General features: G+C 41.4%; 1 protein-coding gene, 1 non-coding gene and 1 pseudogene across 3 annotated transcripts in view; 1 reads left to right on the forward strand and 2 right to left on the reverse strand.

The window, feature by feature from the left end:
• Nucleotides 1-23,341, forward strand: part of AHCYL2 (adenosylhomocysteinase like 2) — a 189,438-nt gene that overhangs the window by 94,457 nt on the left and 71,640 nt on the right. The gene's annotated exons all lie outside the window — the stretch shown is intronic.
• On the reverse strand, nt 3,003-3,109 carry LOC132211654 (U6 spliceosomal RNA). The gene has a single exon (XR_009447539.1). It is a non-coding gene; the product is annotated as a U6 spliceosomal RNA (small nuclear RNA).
• On the reverse strand, nt 15,489-16,685 carry LOC132211274 (nucleophosmin-like; annotated as a pseudogene).

A 23,341-nucleotide genomic window follows, 5' to 3' on the forward strand; every position in this document is an offset into this window, starting at 1 on the left:
TGGTGGGTGTCAGGGACATGGTGCTGGCAGTGGAGGTGCTACCACCCCGATGGGCCCCGACGAGAGCAGGACTGGGGCGGGATGGTGGAGCAGGTGAGCAGGCGGTGCCAGGCCAAGGCGGTGCAAAGGGAGGCCCCGGCTGTCAGCCAGCAGCTGCTAAGGACACTACCCATGCACAAATTTTGTGCACTGGGCCTCTAGTATAGGATATTTATGTATTATTTGAATTTTTAATAAGTACATTAATGAATAACTTCTATATTTTAAGCATACATAGATAAAAAAGAGACTGTAGTTACTGAAAGAAGCCATTAGTGATTTAGTTAGTATGATATAAATACCAGAATTCATAAAAGCAATACATTTGACTGCATAAAAATTAACCTCCAAATAGGGGTACAACTAAAGCAAGGGAAACTTTCACTTCCAACAGTTCTGAAATGATGGAATTTCCTATCAGAATTTTATAGTTTATAAATCTAAAACACATAAAAGTTCATGCATAATACTTTAAGAATATTTTTTAATCTCTATGTGGACGAAAATTTTTATATATGCAGATGGGAATATAAATTGATATGACTTTTCTGGCAATAGAAGTGCCTTTTGACTTTGAATTCTACTTCTAAGAATTTAGTTTTTAAAAAAATCACAGATGTAAAGATTTAGATTCAGTGTTTCTTGCATTGCTATTTATAATATAAATTTTGAAACATCTTTATTTTGAAAATAGGGGATTTTTAATAAACTAGAATACATTTATTCAGTGGATACTAGCCACATAGTAAAAGGTTATGGTGTTGAATGCTTACTATGTACTTGACTTGTTCTTTTATCTATTATCTCATTTAATCCTTAGAATACTATGCCTGTGAGGTAAGCACTTTCTATTTCCATTTTATATATAAAGAAACTCAGGTACTGAGAGAGCTTAAATAACTTGTCTAAAATCATACAGTAAGCCCAGCTGGTGTGGCTTAGTGGTTGAATGTTGACCTATGAACCAGGAGGTCACGGTTCAATTCCCGATTAGGGTACATGCCTGGGTTGCAGGCTCGATCCCCAGTGTGGGCAGCCAATCGATGATTCTCTCTCATCATTGATGTTTCTCTCTCTCTCTTCCTCCCTGAAATCAATACAAATATATTTTTAAAAATAATAAAATCATACAGTAAGTTGAAGAGCTGGAATCCAGTTATGTCTGTCTGACTTCAGAATCCGTGCTCTCAATTACAGTATTTAATGATATAATGGACATGAAATATGTAATAATATATTACATAAAAAAGGTTATAGCCCTAACCGGTTTGGCTCAGTGGATAGAGCATTGGCCTGCGGACTCAAGGGTCCCAGGTTCGATTCCGGTCAAGGGCATGTACCTTGGTTGCGGGCACATCCCCAGTAGGGAGTGTGCAGGAGGCAGCTGATCAATGTTTCTCTCTCATCGATCTTTCTAACTCTCTATCCCTCTCCCTTCCACTCTGTAAAAAATGAATAAAATATATTTTTTAAAAATAATAATAATGTTTAAAAAAAAGGTTATGACATGGTCTCATTTTTTGCATGTAAAATTTACCAGGAGATATTCTAAAATGTCAACAATGATAACAGTTGAAGGTTGAGATTATGGTTGATTTTTGTCTTTTGTTTATTGTTTTCCACAGTGGACATAAATGACTTATTATTAAAGGGTTTTGTTTTTTTTTTTTTTAAAAAAAAAGGGTTTTGTTTTTTTAACTTTTTATTGACTTTTAGAGAAGGAGAAACATCGATGTGAGAACAATACATCTTTTGGCTCCTGCACGCCCCCTACTGGGGATCAAGCCCGAAACCTGGGCATCAAGGCCACAATCCGAATATGTGCCCCAACCAGCAACCCTCCAGTGCACAGGATGATGCCCAACCAACTGATCCACTCTGGCCAAGGTTTATTAAAGTTTTTAAAAGATATTCATTTCGCCCTAGCCGGCTTGGCTCAGTGGATAGAGCGTCAGCCTGCAGACTGAAGGGTCCCAGGTTCGATTCTGGCCAAGGGCACATGCCTGGGTTGCAGGCTCGTTCCCCGGTGGGGGGTGTGCAGGAGGCAGCCAATTAATGATTCTCTCTCATCATTGATGTTTCTATCTCTCTCTCCTTCTCCCTTCCTCTCTGAAATCAATAAAGAAATATATTTAAAAAAAAAGATATTCATTTCATAGCAGAGGGGTGGGGTGGATTAAAAAATCATCATTCCCTCTTCCCCTCTGTTTCTGAAGAGAGATATATTTCTAAGTTTGGGTGTGTCCACTCTTGATGTTGCCTGTAATTTCCTCTTGTCTCTAGTTTACAAAAACTACAAGGTTGAAACGGCAAGTGTTATTCTGAGGTCTGAACATGCGAACAGTTGAAAGTTAATTTGAAGTCATAACCTTGTAACCATTATCAGTTTGTTCCCTAGATCTGGGGCCCTGGCCACTAGGAGCAAGATTCAGAAACCAGAAGAAGCACAGTACCTAGAAATTCACACAGTTAGCAATTCACACGGCCCATCTCTTTTGCTTTTCACTAGGAGATCCTTTTTACCTCTCCTTTTTCTCAGTTCTCTTTTGTTTGCTTAAGGGTCTTTTTACCTGGGTGAAAAGAATTTGAACGAATCATAAACAAATAGCTCTTTTGTGCCTGACTTTTTGTGCATTTCTGTTGCCATGTAAACCAAATAAAGCTAGCTTAGTGAGTAAACCAGCTGCTCCCTGCAACCTCCCTCCTTAGAGGAAGTGGTGACAGTAATTGAAGAGAAGAAGAAAGGGTAGAAATTGAGGGAGAGAGTATAGTGTTTACAGTCCTAGTCTTGATTCTTGCTCTGATTATAATGTTACCTATGGCTATTTGTGTTGGTCCTTAGTCATTTTTCCCAGCAGCTTAAATGTAGCTGACTAATAAATAGGGTTTTTTCTATTTGTTTGCATATTGGAAACCGTCACTATTTTGGGGTGGACTTAATAGATTCTTTTTTCTTTCTTTTTTTAAATATGGAACGCTTCACGAATTTGAGTGTCATCCTTGCGCAGGGGCCATGCTAATCTTCTCTGTATCGTTCCAATTTTAGTATATGTGCTGCCGAAGCGAGCACAAATTAATAGATTCTAAGCTATCTTTCTATTTGCATGTTGGAAAACCTAGGAAAATGAATGGTTGTAGAGCATGGCATAGGGTTTATGACTTTTGGTTATAAAGTGTTACACTTTTGGAAATTGGCATAAAAAAGTCGTTCCAGGGCTTCTAATTAAATATGCATAGAGGCAATATGCAAAGACTACGTGTAGCGAGCTGGTCAGTAATTTACAAGTATTTATAATTACAACTGGATGGATGATAACAGCTGAAGCCTAAAACACATGGCACAGAAACTAGGTGAGTACTTGGAATTAGATAGTTAGGTGTTTGTTTAAATTATAAATATTGTTTAGGGGTTAGTGAGGTATTACAGGCTGAAACATTATTGTGGGGAAAGAGTGTTACCATTACTCGTCTAGTCCAGATATGGAGAAAAAGTCATCTCTTCTCTGATCTGAGGTGACTTTGGAAATCAATCAACATCATATACTCCATCCCCACTCTATTGTGGCATATAAAATTGAATTTAACATTCCATCTAGGTGGTCCATTTCACCTCTTAGCTAGGAAAGAGCAAAAGTTAGCGCTGGCAGGTTCTGCTCAGTAGTTAGATCATCAGCCCACAGACTGAAGGGTCTTGGTTCGATTCTGGTTAAGGGCATGTACTTCAGTTGTAGGCTCAATCCCTGGCCCCTCAATATGTCTCTCTCACATGGACATCTCTCTGTCTCTTCCTCTCCCTTCCACTTTCTCTAAAAATCAGTGGAGCCTGGACGGTGTGGCTCAGCGGTTGAGCATTGACCCAGGAACCAAGAGGTCACCAGTTCAATTCCTGGTCAGGGCACATGCCTGGGTTGCAAGTTCCATCCTCAGAAGGGGCTATGCAGGAGGCAGCCGATCAATAATGTTTCTCTCTCATTGATGTTTCTATCTCTCTATCCCACTCCCTTCCTCTCTCTAAAAATCAATAAAAACATATATAAAAATCAATGGGAAAAATAACCTTGGGTGAGGATTACCAAAGAAAAAATGCTAAATAAGAAGTATTTACATTTAAATAGCCAGAAACTTTCTTTCGTGACTTAGTTTTTATTTCTTGTTTCTTTATGCAAACATAAGTAATGCATATATTTATTCTTATCCTCCTTTTCTTACATAAAAGGGACCCCTAATATGAACCTGTGTGTGAATACAAAAAAAGCTTCCTCTTTTTACAGATCTATGTTATTCCATTGTTTGAACGTACTTCAGTTTATGTAATCAAAACCAACCCTGTTGCTGGACATTTGGGTGGTTTCAAATAGTTTTAAGCTGAAATTTAGAAACTTAAAGGTCCTCTTATTAGCAATCTCACTTCAAGGTCATGCTACAGAAGTTTATACATAGAAACCAGTTAAATATAAGTCAAAAACTACAAATCCAGCTGTAGTTCTAATGTGGGCTGTGAGAAGACGTCTGCATAGCTTCATAGTTACGCTGCTGTATTCATGCAGCCTCACTCTGCTTTGTTTTTCTTTTTTTTATCATCTGTTTCTCTGGTGCTGTTTGGTTTGTTTTTTGTCTTTTAATTGTTTTCTTGGTTCCTTCCTGACCTTATCCAATGCACCAGCCTCCCTTATTGCTAATTAGATCTTTGTTAGGAAATTATTAGACTTGTAAATGACCTTTGCATATTACAGTCACAAAAGCATAGCAGTTTTCAGTCTAAATCAGGAATGGACTCCTGCTGTCTTCCTTGCTGGAAGCTATGTAAGTCTCATTACTCAGGTAATGCCCTTCTACTGCCATTGCCCCTACCTCCTTACCAAGATACATACACTTGGTAACAAATTTGCATTCTATTGGAAATAATTCATACATACTTATCAACTGCCCCGGGAGGTTGGCATCTTACAAGGCTAGTGGCTCACCCCGACTAGGAAATGCTCTTTAAATCCTTTTTTTTTTTTAAATTAAATCTTTATTGTTCAGATTATTACATTTGTTCCTCTTTTTTTTCCCCCCATAACTCCCCTCCTCCCAGTTCCCGCCCCACCCTCCGCCCTCACTCCCCACCCACTGTCCTCATCCATAGGTGCACGATTTTTTGTCCAGTCTCTTTCCGCATCTCCCACACCCCTTTCCCCCCCAAGAATAGTCAGTCCATTCCCTTTCTATGTCCCTGATTCTATTATAATCACCAGTTCATTCTGTTCACCAGATTATTTATCCACTTGATTCTTAGATTCACTTGTTGATAGATGCATATTTGTTGTTCATAATTTGTATCTTTACCTTTTTCTTCCTCTTCCTCTTCTTAAAGGATACCTTTCAGCATTTCGTATAATCCTGGTTTGGTGGTGATGAACTCCTTTAGCTTTTCCTTATCTGTGAAGCTCTTTATCTGACCTTCAATTCTGAATGATAGCTTTGCTGGATAAAGTAATCTTGGTTGTAGGTTCTTGGTATTCATCACTTTGAATATTTCTTGCCACTCCCTTCTGGCCTGCAAAGTTTCTGTTGAGAAATCAGCTGACAGTCGTATGGGTATTCCCTTGTAGGTAACTGAGTTTTTTTCTCTTGCTGTTTTTAAGATTCTTTCTTTATCTTTTGCTCTTGGCATTTTAATTATGATGTGTCTTGGTGTGGTCCTCTTTGGATTCCTTTTGTTTGGGGTTCTCCGCGCTTCTTGGACCTGTAAGTCCATTTCTTTCACCAGGTGGGGGAAGTTTTCTGTCATTATTTCTTCAAATAGGTTTTCAATATCTTGGTCTCTCTCATCTTCTGGCACCCCTATAATTCTGATGTTGGTACGCTTGAAGCTGTCCCAGAGGCTCCTTACACTATCCTCGCATTTTTGGATTCTTTTTTCATTTTGCTTTTCCGGTTGGATGTTTTTTGCTTCCTCGCATTTCAAATCATTGACTTGATTCTTGCGCTCCTCTGGTCTGCTGTCGGGCGTCTGTATAATATTCGTTATTTCAGTCCGTGTATGCTTAATTTCTAGTTGGTTCCCCAATATAAGATCGAGGGTCTTATTAGTTTTCGTGTAGATCTCATTAAGTTTATCGGCAGCTTCTAAACAGTTCTTGAGAGACCTTAAAAGTGTGGTTCTGAACTCTATATCTTCCTTTGACAATTTTGTCCTGTTTCTTTGTCTCCGCATTTTGTTATGCTTCCTTGGTGCACCCCCTAGTGGTCTTTGTTCGCAGTCTTATAGTTAAATCTTGGTTGTTGTAGCTAATTCCAGGGAGGGTTTGACCTCCAGGCCAAGTGGCTATGAGAGTCAGCTATGAGTGTCAGCAGTGAGAGAACTTCTGTCCTCTAGGGAGGTGCTAATCTAGCCTTTGCCTGAGGCTATCCGGCAAATGCCTCTGTGCAGGGCTTGGGCGGGGCGGGTCGCGCAGGATCAACAGGGTGGGCCGGAGAGAGCAGTTATGGCGGCTCTCAGTCCTGTCCCCAGGGGCTCTGCCTCTCTGAGTCCCAGCACCCGCTGCAAAGCTCGGAGAGAAAGCTGCACTCGCTCTGACCGAAGCCAGACAGTCCCGCTTCTCCCGTTTGAGTCTGGGTCCCTAAAGACTCGCCCGGATCTGGTGCTCAGAGTCTGCGACTCCCTCCCGATTGAAAACAACAACCGCGCCCTCCGCCGCCAGCCCGCTCCGCGCACTCCGCACCTCAGAATTTGACTTCAGCACTGCGCCTCCTCTGAGTGTCCGTGTGCGTTTCTCTTTCCTCCTAGTTGTAGGACTTCCACTCAGCCAGCGTTCCTGTGGTTCTGGGTGATGTCCCTTCCGTTTTTTGGTTTCACTTTTGAAGTAGTTGTTCAAAGCAGCAAACTCCGGCGTTAACCTATGCCGCCATCTTGGTTCTCCCCTCTTTAAATCCTTGAATTGTACATAAGCCTGAGCTCTTTGGAGGGAAGTACACATGGATAAGTAATTGATATTACTCTGACTATCCTGCCACAAGGAAAAAGAGTGGAATAAAGAAAGGAAGGAGAAGACACACAAATTTTTTTTTTAAATATGTATTTCTTTATTGGTTTCAGAGAGGAAGGGAGAAGGAGAGGGAGATAGAAACATCAATGATGAGAGAGAATCATTGATCGGCTGCCTCCTGCACACCCCCACTGGGGATTGAGCCTGCAACTCAGGCATGTGCCCTTGGTCGGAATCGAACCTGGGACCCTTCAGTCGACAGGCCAACGCTCTATCCACTGAGCCAAGCCGGCTAGGGCCAAAAAAATTTTAGTTAGGGGGAAAAGGTACCTTGAAAATCATTAATGGTTTCGTTTTTTGTTGTTTATTTAATCCTCACCCAATCAATCACACATTGATTCCAGAGAAAGAGGAAGGGAGAGGGAGAGAGAAACATTGGTTGCTTCACAGACGCACCTGGAGCAGGGATACGCACCTGGAGCAGGGATCAAACCCGTAACCTCAGACCAGTTCAGAATAGAATCGAGACTGTTCAGTGCACTGGACCATGCTCTAACCAACTGAGCCACATCAGTTAGGGCTATTGATCTATATTTTGTTACTAATTTGGTCCGTGATTAGTTCTGTGATTTCATTTATCTGAAATCACACCTAAGTTTCCACACCTAAGAAAAGAGTGGTTTGCAATGGACATAAGACACTGGGTGATAGGGGAGGCTAGGGGACTGTCTAGGGCGGGGGGATAAAATGGATACATATGTAATACCCTTTGTAATACTTTAAGCAATAAAAAAAAAAAAAAAGAAAGAAAGAAAAGAGTGGTTTGGAATTTTTAAAAATCTCTGAAATTCTAGGGCAAGAAGAAATAGAAGTGAAGCAGAGATGTCTTCAAGATTCCATACTGATTTCAAATAGTATAAAGTGGAGATTTTGTCCACTACAGTACTGTGTAATACCTATTACAGTTGGTGTTGTTACGTAACAAATTACTGCCAGAATTTAGAGGGGTTTTTTTGTTGTTGTTTTTAATATATTTTTATTTATTTCAGAGAGGGGAGGGGGGAGAGAGAGAGAGAGAGAGAGAGAGAGAGAGAGAGAGGGAGAGAAACATCAATGATGAGAAAGAATCGTTGATCGGCTGCCTCCTGCACCTCTCCTACTGGGGATCGAGCCCGCAACCAGGGCATGTGCCCCAACTGGGAATCGAACCATGACCTCCTGGTTCATGTGGCAATGCTCAACCACTGAACTCCACCGGCCGAGCCAGAATGTAGAGGTTTTAAACAATCATTTTACTTTGCTTGCAGTTTGTGGGTCAGAATTATGAGAATGGATCAGCTGAACAGTTTTTACTTGGGGTTTTCCCCTTTTTTTAGCCCTGCCAGTTCATAACTTTTGGCCAACCAAGTAAATAAATTTAAATAGGTGTTTATGCTACATATTCAATTGTTTACAGTGGGAGTCTTATTCAGTGTTTTACTACTTCATACTTTTGGAAATACAAATTACTCTTAGAACTTACCTTTACAGATAGAATTAACTAAAAGCACAGCATATAATTCTTTGGTACCACTTTCCAGAGAGATAAAGAGATATGGGAAGGAAGAGAGGTATGTGGTGGCAGCAGTGGTGTTGGTGGTGATGGGGCCAATGAGGATGGAAATGGAAGACTGAGTATATATAAGTCATTGTCCCCAAAGTGCCCTTCTAGAATTCTATGAATTTCTAGAGTAGTATTGACACACACATGATTATCACATAAAACATTTTGGATAAGATAGTGGAAATAAGAACTATAAAATCTGCCTATAATCTTGAGAATTTACCAACAGCTGCAAAGATCTAGCGCAGCGGTTCTCAACCTGTGGGTCGCGACCCCTTTGGCGGTCGAACGACCCTTTCACAGGGGTCACCTAAGACCATCCTGCATATCAGATATTTACATTACGATTCATAACAGTAGCAACATTAGTTATGAAGTAGCAACAAAAATAATTTTATGGTTGGGTCACAACATGAGGAACTGTATTTAAAGGGCCAGAAGGTTGAGAACAACTGATCTAGCGGGTGCTTAAAGGGAAGAATGGTAATGTAAAGGAGCCTGGGCCATAAGCCAGTTAATTGACTTAGGTAATAATTATAACAGAGTTTGGCTAAACTTACAAAAATTCAAAAAAAATTTAACAGAAATGAATAAGAATGGATTATAAAGGTAAAACTTCAGATAGGAAGTAGCATACACTTTGGCATTAGAAAAAAGTAAGGAAGGCCAATAGAAAGTAAATAGGAAAGAGTAAAGAGTACAGATAAAGGAGATAGAAAAGGCATTTGCAGAAGTATAAGGGAGGATCTTATAATAAAAATAATGGTGTTTCTGGACCTTGTTACTACCTATCAGATGGTACTAACCTGAGAGTCTTTTTAGAGTCCTCCCTATTGAGTTAACTCAAAGGTGGTATCAAGAAGAAACAAACAATATTTTTAGAAGGAAAGGAAGAATAATAATGACTCAAGTTTTCAACCTAAGTGACTAGACTAATTAAATAGTGAGATTAAAAATTTGTTTAAATAACACAAAAGTATAAGGGAAGTAGTTTGAAGAGATGAGACAGACCTCTTCCTTAAAGTAGGAAGGAAGAAGGAAAAGTTAGGTGAATATACCAAAAAAAATTATTAAAATATGAGGGAACTTCCCATAATCTCAGTCTTCTAATAAGAAGGCTCATTAGCTAGTGAGGCTGGGACTCCTCAGAGATGGAGGTATATGCAGAATTAGCAAAAGACTTTGAGACTCAGCAGGACATTCTTCTAGACCTATTGGAAAATTTTGACACACCATTTGGAAAAATGACTTTAGAGCTAATAGCAGAACAAGAGCCTGCTCAAGAATGAGTTATGCAGAGAGCAGACATTTTGGATTTCTTCCTTCAGATCCTGGAAGCTTTGGGGGGGATATGGAAATATTTAAAGAATTAACTTGTTGAGCCAAATTGATACTGAAAAGTACTTTAAATTGATTGGTTTTCTCCTTTTGTGTGTTTGAGAATTTGATATATAATGTAGCTCTGTACCCTGTGGGACTTAACAAGAATCCTATATAATAAAAGGGTAATATGCAAATTGACCCTAATGGCAGAATGACTGGGAACGACCGGTTGCTATGATGCACACTGACCACCAGGGGGCAGATGCTCAGTGCAGGAGCTGCCCCCTGGTGGTCAGTGCACTTCCACAGGGGGAGCGCCACTCTGCCAGAAGTGGGCTCATGGCTGACCAGCACAGTGGCGGTGGCGGGAACCTCCATGGCAGCACTAAGGATGTCCGATTAATGGCATTAAGGATTCTTGTTAAGCCATCAGTCAGACATCCCCCAAGGGGTCTCAGACTGCAAGAGAGCACAGGCTGGGCTGAGGGACCCCGTTGAGTGCACGAATTTTCATGCACCAGGCCTCTAGTTAATTATAAGCAACTACTGGAACAGACTGTTCTGAACAAAATATTATTCACTTCCCATGTATTTAAGAGGTTCATGTAGAAGAGTGTAACATTTCATTTTACTGTTTTAAAATGACTGAAGTACACCTTTTTAAAAAAATATATTTTTATTGATTTCAGAAAGGGAGAGAGAGAGTAGCATCAATGATGAGAATCATTGATCAGCTGCCTCCTGCTTGCCCCCTACTGGGGAATCTAGCCCACAACCTGGGCATGTGCCTTTGACTGGAATCGAACCCAGGATCCTTCAGTCCACAAGCTCACCCTCTATCCACTGAGCCAAACCAGCTAGGGTGACCTATACTTTTAAAAGTGCATTTATTACATATATCTATACTAATAAAAGAGAAACATGGTAATTAGTGTCACTCCGCTACCCTTCCCATTGGCTAATCCCCCTGTCACTCACAGAGTAGGGCCGAGATATGCAAATTAACTGGCAGCCAAGATGGCGGCCGGCAGCCAGGCAGCTGATGCGAACAGGGAGGCTTGCTTGCTTCAGTGACGGAGAACTCCAACTTCCCTGCCTGACTTGCCGGCCTCTCAGCTGCAACTCTAAGCAACTATGTTGCGAATAAAGAAGCTAAAAAAAGCCAAAACCGGTTTGGCTCAGTGGATAGAGCGTCGGCCTGCAGACTGAAAGGTCCCAGGTTCGATTCCGGTCAAGGGCATGTACCTGGGTTGCGGGCACATCCCCAGTAGGAGATGTGCAGGAGGCGGCTGATCGATGTTTCTCTCTCATCGATGTTTCTAACTCTCTATCTCTCTCCCTTCCTCTCTGTAAAAAATCAATAAAATATATATAAAAAAAAAAAAAAGAAGCTAAAAAAACCCCAGAAACCTGCTTTACTCAGCGGAGTTTCAGCCAGCCGGACCACAACATTGTATCAAATACAGATGGTAAACAAAGGCCAGAAACCTGTTTTCAGCAGCCGAGGCCTCAGAGCTAAAGCTGGCCCAGAATAAAAAAGAAAAAAAAAAGAAAAAAAGGAGCAGTTGGGAGCTTCAGTCCCAGCCTGAAAACAGCCCTCAGCCCCTCACCCAGACTGGCCAGGCACCCCAGTGGGGACCCCCACCCTGAAGGGTGTGTGACCAGCTGCAAACAGCCATCATCCCCTCACCCAGACTGGCCAGGAACCCCAGTGGGGACCCCCACGCTGATCCAGGACACCCTTCAGGGCAAACCAGCAGGCACCCACCCATGCACCAGGCCTCTATTCTATATAGTAAAAGGGTAATATGCCTCCCAGCACTGGGATCAGCGGAGCTGAGAGGCCTCCCGGCACCGGGATCAGCGTGACAGGGGGCAGCACCCAAACCCCCTGATCGCCCTGCAGCTCTGTGTGTGACAGGGTGCGGCGCCCTACCCCCCCCCGGCCCCAACGGGCCCTGCTCTGTGTGTGACGGGGTAGAGCCATAACCTCCCCATTGGCCCTGCCCTGAGTATGAGAGTGGCGGCGCCCCAACCACTTGATCGGCCCTGCTCTGTGGGTGATAGAGGGTGGCGCCCCAACCCCCTGATCCACCCTGCCCTGATGTGACAGGGGGCGGTGCCCCAACTCCCCTATCGGCCCTACTCTGTGAGTGACAGGGGGGAGTTCCTCAACCCCCTGATCGACCCTGCTCTGTGCATGACAGGGTATGGAGCCCCAACCCCCCTGATGGGCCCTGTTCTGTGCGTGACGGGGTGGCGCCGCAACCTCCCCATCGACCCTGCCTTGAGTGTGACGGGGGCGGTGCCCCAACCCCCCAATTGGCCCTACCCTGAGCGTGACTGAGGGTGGCATCGCAACCTCCCAATCTGCCCTGCTCTGTGCATGACAGGGGAAGGCGCCCCAACTCCCCAATCAGCCCTGCTCTGAGCCCGACCAGGGGCTGCACCTAGGGATTGGGCCTGCCCTCTGCCACCCGGGAGCAGGCCTAAGCCAGCAGGTTGTTATCTCCCAAGGGGTCCCAGACTGCAAGAGGGCACAGGCCGGTCTGAGGGACCCCCCCTTCCCCAAGTGCACAAATTTTTGTGCACCGGGCCTCTAGTTTAAATATATAAATCCTCCTTTCCCAAGGCCTACTCACGCCTTGTCCCCACAGATAACCATTATTGTCAATAGCTTCTTGTGCTCCATTCCAGAAAAATATGTTGTGTGTGTGTGTCTAATATTATACACTAGAGGCCCGATGCATGACATTCGTGCAAGAGTAGGCCTTCCTTCCCCCGGCTGCCAGCACCAGCTTTCCTCCAGCCATCGGCAGGCACCTGGGACCCGAGTGTCTTCGCAGCCCCAGCTTCATCCGGAAAGTCGTCCAGAAGGACGTCTGGTCTAATTAGCATATTATGCTTTTATTATTATAGATTATTATGTATTGCATTATATAAAAATATATATCAACATATACATAATCTTGACCGTGTATTTAAACTACATATCTTAAACCACTTCATTTATATCCTTGCTCAATCAATTATGTAAAATCCTTCCTCTTTACCTCTGACTTCTGGTTCTCATTTCCTCTGTATAGGGAAGTATACTATGGGAACATAAATTCCAAACACCTGTTTTGTTTTTCTAACCAATTTTCTATTTCACTGCATTCACATTTGATTAACATAGCTTAAGATAGAAAAATAGTTTCCTTTTATTTTAATTTTTTGTTTTAAAAAGAGTGAGGAGAAAATTGAAAATCGTTTGTCACTATTCAGTATTCCTGTGAACAATGTTTTATTAGCCCATCTCTCTCCATTTGGTATATCCCTACAGTTTATCCCCACTAGAGGGCAGTAGGATATTGTTTGTTTTAGGTGGGCTGTTTTTAATTAATTTTTTGTTAATCCTCACCCAAGGATTTTTTTCCATTGATTTTTATTTTATTTTATTTTTTCCCACTGATTTTTAGAGAGAGTGGGAGAGAGGGAGGAAGGGAGGGAAAGAGGGTGGGAGGGAGTTAGAAGACAGTTTGGCAGTTTATTACAAAACTAAAAATACTCTTACCATACAATCCAGCAATTGCACATGTTGGTATTTACCCAAATGAGCTGAAAACTTATGTCTACACATGAATGTTCATAACACCTTTACTCATAATTGCAAAATCTTGGAAGCAACCAAGATGTCCTTCAGTAAGTGAATGGATAAACTGTAGTACATTTAGACAATGGAATATTATTCAACACTGAGAAGAAATGAGTTATCAAGCCATGAAAAGACATGGAAGAACCTTAAGTCCATATTACTAAGTAAAAGAAGCCAATCTGAAAAGGTCACATACTATGTGATTCCAACTCTATGACTTTCTGTAAAAGGCAAAACTAAGGTGACAGTGAAAAAATGGAAAGATCAGTGGTTGCCAGGGATGGGGGCATAGAAGGTGGGGGTGGAGTAAAAGAGATGAATAGGCAGAGCACAGAGGAGTTTTAGGGCAGTGAAACTCTTCTGTATGATAGTATAATGATGACAGATACATGTCATTATACATTTGCCAAGTCCATAGAATGCACATCCCCAAAAATGAACCCTAGTGTAAACTGTGAACTTTGGGTGATAATGATTTGTCAGTGTACCAAATGTATCACTCTCGTGCAGGAAGTTGATAGTGGGAGAGGCTATGTGTATTAGGAGGCAGGGGATATATGAGAACTACCTGCACTTTTTGCTCAATTTTGCTGTGAACCTAAAACTGCTCTAAAAACATCTGTAAACAAATAAACAAACAAAAAACCTCCACCCAGCTGTGATAAGAAATTGCATGGAGACAGGTCAGAAAACTCAGGACTACTAGTCTAAACTTGAAATCACTGAGCTAATACTCTAGGACAGCGGTTCTCAACCTGTGGGTCGAGATGCCTTTGGCGGTCGAACGACCCTTTCATAGGGGTCGCCTAGGACCATCCTGCATATCAGATATTTACATTACGATTCATAACAGTAGCAACATTACAGTTATGAAGTAGCAACAAAAATTTTATGGTTGGGTCACAACATGAGGAATTGTATTTAAAGGGCCAGAAGGTTGAGAACCACTGCTCTAGGGAAAAGGGTATTGGTGTATACCCATGTATACAAAAGAGTCTGTAAAACCAAGGTGCAATAATCGTGTAGCTTGTAGCTGGTGGATACGCTACCCTCCACCCTCATTTTTTATTGTACATGGATTGGGACGGGGGCGGGGCGGAGTAATGACAAAAGTCAACTTTTCCAAAAAGAATAATAACTAATACTTCTGGATATTTATTCTATAGATGTTCTCCACATGTGTGACCTATCATATATAGAATAATAGTCATTAAAGTATTATCATGGTGATTTACAAATAGCAAAAGATAGGAAGTAATCTAAATGTTCATTGGAAGTGGACTGGTACATCTATAAAATAGAATAATGTGCTCTGGTGGCTCTGTGAGACAGAGGTGATGTCTCTGTAAAACGTCTTCCTTTTCTGGACTTTCCTCTGCTTTGTTTTTCAGATAAGGAAGAAAAGTAGATAAAGAGAAAAGTGGGTGTAATAACCTGTGAGTTGTAGTTCTATACTAAGAATTGCTTTGAACATTATTGACCATTACCTGTTACTGGCTGATTTCATAAATTATAATTATGAACTACTTATTTGACTTCGTTTTGCACACTTTGTCAGTTGTACATGTGATTATTCACACTGTTGCACAACCTAGTTTACTCGGAATCATTTACCCCAAATATATATGGTTCTCAACTGTGTTTACTTTTTAAAATTAAAATATTGAGTTTATGTCACATGTATACTTTTGTTTCCCCACCATTTCTATTTGTCTGACCACCACTACTACTACGTCCTATCATAACATCCCATACCTATTTAAACCAAGCAAAGGGTGGGCTTCCATCTTTAAAAACTGTTTAGGCATTTTGGACAACACATTCTTGGCAATGGAACCTGGACATTTATCTGACATTCTAAGGGAAGTTCTCATTCTGAATTTAAAAAGGACAGCTGGAAATTTTAACAAATTATCTAAAGAGACTTCCTCTGCTTCCAGAGAGCTTGATTAGCCTCCTGGTCAGTCATCTAGAAGCAATTCTTTACATAATTGATGAACTTGGCTTCCACTTTGGGAAGAGAGCCACCTTTTCTATACTTGCTTGCATTTTTGCTTTAAAGTCTTCTACAGAACTAGATCCTTTTGGTGTTTTAGGAGTTTTTTTCCTGTTCCTTTTTTGTTTTGGGAGTCTTGTTCTTTTGATCTTGGTGTTGATGGTTTTGAGTCTTTTCCATTCTGGTTTGATTTTTGTGCATTTTTGGCTGGAGTATTTTGTGCAGATTTCTTTACTGGAGCCTTTTCTTCAGCTTCATCAAAATCATCATCTTGCCCTGGCCAGTGTTGCTCAGTTGGTTGGAGCGTCATCCCGTACACAAAAAGTCATGGGTTCGATTCACATGCCAGAGTTAGGGCTCAGTCCCCCATCGAGGTGCATATGGAGGCAACCAGACTATGTCTCTCTCTCTCTCTCTCTCTCTCTCTCTCTCCCTTCTTCCCTTCCTCCCTACCTCTCTCCCTCTCCTTTCCCCTCTCCCCCGCCTTCTCCCTTTCTCTCTCTCTAAAATATTAATAAAAATATGTACTTAGGTGAGGATTTAAAAAAGAAAAGAAAAACAGCTTTCCTTTCCTACAATGGTTGCCATTACAATTTTTTTTAAGTATCATCATCACCATCATCTTCATCAGCAGCAAGTTTTACATTTTTTCTGTGGAACCTTGCTACCACTTCCAGGGCAGAATGCTTCCCACATATACTTACGAGTTTCACATCCCCCTCCTCTTCATCTTCTGACTCTGCATCTTCCTCCACAGCTACTAAGTGCTGTTCACCAACCACACTGAACCACACTTCAACCATAAGACCACAGGTGGTGTTATTTCAAAGCCACCAAGGGAACTTGTTGGCTGTACAGACATTTTCAAAGTTGCTAGTGTTACTTTAATTGGACTGCCTTCTTAATTCATTGCCTTTGCTTAAAAAATGTGCTATTGATCCTTTGTACCAGCCTCTAAACTTACCATTCTTAAAGAAAATTGGTGCTCATTTTCATCATTATCCACGTTAAAGTGATGATCTTTGTCAGCCTTGAGTTCACAACTGAAAAGACAGTTCGGAGGCCTCGGGAACTCATGTTCATGTCCATTGAATCTTCATGGGGTGATGATGACATGCACTTAGGTGGGAGAGAAGGTGAACGGAGATAAAGACTACTTGTTTGCAGAACAGAAACCCAGGACAGAATCGCACCAGGGTTAACTGCATTTACTGTTGTCTATTGTTTTAAAAGGCCTAAGAGAGGATGGAATTTTTTACCTACAAGGTAGTTTGGGGTTAATAAGAGTTCATCCAACAAACATGTGAGGATAAGGGCACTTCAGATAGAGTGCAAAGGTACCTAGATTTGGGTCTTTGCTCTGCCTCTTACTAGCTGTGGTCTTGGATCAGTTACCTAACCTATCTGTACTTCCATTTTCTCAGCTAAAATGGTGATGATAAAAGTACCTGCCTCACAGGTTATTATAAGATTCAATGAGATAACACATACCAGAACTACATAGTATTTGGAATATAGAAAGTATTCAATAAATGTAGTTCTTTTTCCTTATTGTTATTAGAGGCATGAAGATGCCAAGCACAATGACAATTTTGGAAACTTAAAGAGTTAGGTATAAATAACATTTCTTCAAGATCCAAATCTAATATTTCCTCATTGAACCTTTCCAGATCCCACAAGCATTGAGTTGTGCTCCTGCAGCTCTTTGCTTGTTATTATAATTTCTCTGGCTACTACTATGCCTTCAGTGGTAGAAGCTGTATATTTTCAACATACACCGAGTATCTCTATGTATCAGACATTATGCTAGGTGAACAGTACAGATAAAGTCTCTGCCCTCTTGAAGCTTAAATTCTAGAATGGGGAAACAAAAAAAATAAGTGATTTCATATAGTGGTAAGTAATTGAAGAAAATAAAATAATGGGTTCAGAGTGTTGGGGGCAGGGCCAGACAGGATGATCAGGAAGGCCTTGAAGAGGTGTCATTTGAGTTGAGACCTGAAGGATGAACTCTTTGGATTGTGTGTAACACTTTTTAAAAAATATGTATTTTGTTGATTTCAGAGAGGAAGGGAAAGGGAGAGAGAGAGAGAGAGAGAGAGAGAGAGAGAAACTTCAGTGATTAGAGAGAATCATTATTCGGCTGCCTCCTGCACACCTCCTACTGGGGATCGAGCCCACAACCCCGGCATGTGCCCTTGATCATAATCTAACCCCCTTTCAGTCCTCAGGCTGACGCTTTATCCACTGAGCCAAACCAGCCAGGGCGTGTGTAACACTTTTAATACCTCAGCTCCAACCACTCAGTGTCTTGATTGTGTTCTTGGTCATTTCCTTCAGGTTACCTTAGAAGGAGAATTGCTGAATTTAGTTTGTACACATGTTGCATATTTATTTATGTTTGGCTGTAGCTCTTCTGCTTTCCCTCCCTCTCTCCACAAGAGTGAGCTCTTGAGCTGACTTTTCCCCCATAAGTTAGTGAATGAATTTATTTTCTTTTTCATTTAATTTAAAATGTTTTTAAAAATTGATTGTAGAGAGGGAGGAAGGGAGGGAGGGAGGGAGGGAGAGAGAGAGATATGAGAGAGAAACATCGATGTGAGAGAGAAACATCAATCAATTGCCTCCTCATACACAACCTGGCTGGGGACCAAACCAGAAATTTTGTCCTTAAATCTGAAGTCTGTTAAATTGAGGTCTGTGCCCTGGCCAGTGTGGCTCGTTGGTTGGGCATCATCCCGAACACCAAAAGGTTGCTAGTTCCATTCCCAATCAGGGCACATGCCTGGATTTCGGGCTCGATCCCCGGTAGGGGACATGAAGGAGGCAGCCAATCAATGTATGGCTCTCAGATCGATGTTTCTCTCCCTCTCCCTCTAAAAATAATTTTTTTTTTCAATTGAGGTCCACAAAATCAAGGGTTTCCTGTAATAGTAAATGAAGCCATGGATATGGGAAAGAGAATGTTTTGAGTGAAGAAGAAACAGATTAGAATCTTCAAGGGCTCCTATGTTTGAGGGACCAGAAATGAGGGAGGCGGGGAGGAGCAACAAAGGAAACTAAGAATGAAGGTATTCTGGTGAGCGAAGAAAAGATGGATATAATGTTAGGAAAGCCAAGGGAAGAGAGTCTTTCAAGGAAAAGTTATTAATAGTGTCAAATTCCTGAGAAGTAAGCTGAGAAGTCTCCATTAGATTTAGCAACAAGGACATAGCAACTTTGGCATAAGTAGTGTCAGTGGATTGCAGAAGGCAGGCTGTAGTAGATTGAGGAGTGGATGGAAATACAGAATTGAGGATATAGTGAGCTTAGGAAGCCACGGAGTTTCTCTCTGATGTAAGTACAGAGAGCAGTAGCTGAAAGGGGAAGGTGGCACATACACTTATTTTTTGGAGATGGGAGAAACCTGAACACATTCTGTGCTGATGGGAAGAAGTCAGTAGAGGGTGAGAGGTTGAAGAAACACAAGTGAGAGGGGATCATTGATAGAGACCAGTCCCTTAGAAGGTGAGAGAGAATTTGACCCAGAGCACTGGTTGGAGGGATTAGATTTCGGTGGTGTGTTAGTCTACTCAGGCTGCCATAACAAACTACCACAGACTGGGTGGCTTCAATAACACTGTGTGTTTTCTGGAGGCCAGAAGTATAAAGTCAGGGGCGATCAGGCTTCATTTCTGGTGAGGCCTCCCTATCTGGTTTATAGATGGCTGCCGTCTTCCTGTGTCCTCACGCTGCCTTTCCTCTGTGTGCCACAGCGACAGGGTATTTTCTGGTGTCTCTTTGTCTTCTTTATGAAAATCCCTTTTGATTAGGACTCCACCCTTAATGCCTCATTAGCCTTCATTACTTTCCTATAGGCCCTGTTTCTGAGTATAGTCACATTGGGAGTTAGGGCTTTAATATACGAATTTGGGGTGATACCATTTAGTCCATAACAGAGGAGGAGAGAGAATCCCCTTCCATTAAAACAGGAGGGAGATAAAAGATCGATATAGGTAAGGTTTTCTCTGTGAAAAAAAGGAGTGCAAGCAATGTACTGAGTGTAAGGGATAGATGTTATAGTTGTGTATTTGAGAAGAGTAGAGAACATAGCAGCTGATAAGGAGAAGGGGAAGAATGACTGAGGAGGGGAACATGGCAGAATTACTAGGTTGCGTTGACCTATCTGTGTACCAGGCTAGTTGTCAGCAGAGCAGCCCAAGCACAGGCATGACTATTTGGTAGCGGTAGTCTTCCATGTGTGAATATCGCCTTTTAGAAATCTTCATTGTATAAGAGCTCTCTCAACCAGGGCTAGCCTCATGTTAACACTACAGTGTCAGCACTGTTTTAAGAAGATTGAATTCTCTTCCACATTCTTTGTTACTATTAGACTTGGCAGGAGATCTTGACTAGAGCATCTCTACCTAGTAGAATCGAGGTGATTTATGGACCTCACAAGGTATTTACTGCATCTGTAGGCACAAATTAGCTCGTAATCTTTAAAATCAGAGTAAATTTGTCTTGGAATTATTCAGAGCAAGTGATGAACAGCACAGCTGATTCCCATTATTCTCAGATTCTGTATTTACAAATTTGCCTACTCGCTAAAATTTACTTGTAACAGCAATATCAATAGTTGTAGTTGTTTCCGTAGTCACTCATGGCCGTGTGCAGAGTGGCAGAAATTTGAGTCACCTGGCATGTGTGTATTCCCTGCTGAGGTCAGACAAGGCAAGCTCTTCGCCTTCCTGTGTGGCTCTCATCCTCTCATCCAAGCGTCCTTTTCAAGGTCTACTTAGTGCCACATTTTTGCATTTTTGTGCTTTTTCTTGGTGATTTCACTGTTTGTTTGGCTTTGTTGTTGTTGTTTTAGTTTAACAGACATTTATTCCTTTAGTTGAACAACCTCTACACACAAAATAAATGGTTTGAGATTTTTGAGTGGGAAGGAAGTTAGGGCTTAAGAGATTTTGAGTTTGCCACATGTTTTCTGGAAATCATTTAACAAGCCTTTTACGGCCGCTGATAGCCTTGGCCAAAGGGAAAGGACGGTGATTTCACTATTTAAAATGTCCCCCAGACATAGTGCTGAAGTGATGTCTAGTATTCCTAAGCACAAAAGAGGCTGTAATATGCTTTATAGAGAAAATGTGTGTGTTAGATAAGCTCCATTTATTTAGTGCCTAAAATGTAAAAAAGACAGACAATACTAAGCACTGGCAAAGATAGGAAGTAACTGGAACTGACATTCTGCTGGTAGGAGTATAAATTAGTGCAAGTACTTTGGAAAATTGCTTGCTATTACCTAACTGAACATATGTATACCCTATAACCCAGCAGTTCCACTCCTAGATATATATCCAACAGAAATATTTTTATTTTCCTATGGGTAAGACATACACAAGAATGTTCATAGCAATAATATTTTTATGGCCCCCAAACTGAAAACAACTTTCAACAGAATGTATTCAATAAATTATGAATATCCATGCAATGGGATGCTTTCCAGCAATAAAAATTAATGAACTACTGCTAAATGCAACAAATTTGGATAACTCCTGGAAACATTGAGCTGAGGGGAAAACAGGTACTTAAGAGTGCATCTTTTATGATATTTACATCAGGTTCAAAAACAGGCAAAACTGAAAAACAAAAGACAGGCAAAACTGATCAGTTGAGGGTAATAACTGAGAGGGAGGTTCTGGTAATGTTGATTTGTTTTCAGAATTTTTTATTTATTGATTCTAGAGAGAGAAACATTGATTTGTTGTTTACTTATGCATTTGTTGGTTGATTCTTTTTTTAAAAAAAAAATTTTATATTGATTTTTAGAGAGAGAGGAAAGGTGAGGCAGAGAGAGAGAGAAACATCGATGGGCTGCCTCCCGCATGCCCCCTACCTGGGATCAAGCCGGCAACCTGGGCATGTGTCCTGACAGGGAATCGAACCAGCAACCTTTTTGTACATGGGAAAACTGCCCAGCCAACTAAGCCATATTGGCTAGGGCTCATTGGTTGATTCTTGTATGTGCGCTGAGTGGCGATCAAACCCGTAACCTTGGTATTTCGGAGATGAAGCTAGGGCTGGTGCTGTTAATGTTCTATTTCCTTATCTGGGTAAGTGGTTACGTAGGTGTGCTGACTTTTGAAATTGTATCCAATTGTAACTTTTTTATTGGTGTACTTTTTTTTATAGGTAAGTTATGTTTCAATGAAACGTTTATTTTAATAAAAGAACATAGTAAGAAGTCCACATTCTACATTTATTTAATGGCATTATGCGTCATTATTTTACCCTATACTGTCCAATCCTTCCCCCCTAACCTCCAACCTGTGGTAAAACTGAGGGCCCTGAATGTAAATTCTCTCTCGCTCTCATTCTGGTTGTTTTGAAGTTCAAAAAGAAGTTTCCAAGTGTAAGCTTGATCTTTCTTTGAGGACAGTTTTACCTGTAGGTGCTCTCTGAGCAGCAAACTGAACTCTGACCTAAGTGGAGCTCTATTCGCTGTCTCAGGGAAATTGAGGGTTTAAGTCCACACTCCACTCCCAGATTCCAGAGGACTTAACAGGGAGTGGAAAAAGCGGCTGACTTGGTACCTGCTTTAGTGTACTGTAGTCTCTGTATTGCTTAATTGTTGTTTTTTTAAAATATATTTTTATTGCTTTCAGAGGGGAAGGGAGAGGGAGAGAAATAGAAACATCAATTATGAGAGAGAATCATTGATTGGCTGTCTCCTGCACACTCCACACTGGTGATGGAGCCCGCAACCTGGGCATATGTCCTGACCGGGAATCAGACTGTGACCTCCTGGCTCATAGGTCGATGCTCAACCACTGAGCCATGCCAGCTGGGCTGTATGGCTTAATTGTTTACCTGAGAAACAGTGATTGGATTAGTGAGTGGCAAGGATGTACATTTAGTTATACTAAGCAGACTTTTGTTAATAGTGATATTTCTATTTATGGCTTTGTTAGTTCTTACTCTAAAGAGAGTGGAAGGGAGGATGGAGAGAGAGAGAGAGAGAGAGAGAGAGAGAGAGAGAGAGAGAGAGAGAGAGAGAGAGAGAGAGACATTGATGTGAGAGAGAGTCATTGATTGGTTGCCTTCCGCAGGTGCCCCTACCTGGTCTGGGGAACCTGTAACTGAGGTATGAGGTACATGCCCTTGACCAGGAATCAAGCCCTTGACTCTTCTGTCCATGGGCCAATACTCTAACCATTGAACCAACCCAGCCAGGGCAAGCTAGCTGTTTTTAAGTCATTTTTTTCATTCAGCTAATATTCATTGGTTGTTTACTATGTATTAGGCACTTGGAATACAGGAATAAGACATATAATCTCTGCCCTCAAATAGCTTGCAGTTCTAGTGTGGAAACAGGCAAGTGATCAATTATAGTGTCAAAGCTGAGACCAGTATGTACTATGATAGAGATCAATCTTGATGATTACTCAGTAACTCATAGAATTGATTCTTAACCTAGACCAGGAGCTGGAAATGTGTACCTAAGAAAGTTAAACTAAGGTAAATTTTGAGAGAGAGAGAGAGAGAAAGAGAAACTGCGTGTGTGTTTCAGAGTGAGGATGTGGGGGGATTCAGAGAGTGAAGGCTTAGGAAGTATTGTAGATGGTAAGTCATGAATTTTCATGCTAAGGAGTTTGGATTTTGTTTTGAAGATGGTGGGGAGCTGTTGAGCAAGGAAGTGATGTGATCCAGATTTAGAAATGATTGTGCTGATGATAATCACATAAAAAGAAGTTAAATCAATAACTTGAAGTAGGCTTTTACAAGGA

This window comes from Myotis daubentonii, chromosome 10 (assembly GCF_963259705.1).
Source record: "Myotis daubentonii chromosome 10, mMyoDau2.1, whole genome shotgun sequence".
NCBI classification, from domain to species: Eukaryota; Metazoa; Chordata; class Mammalia; order Chiroptera; family Vespertilionidae; genus Myotis; species Myotis daubentonii.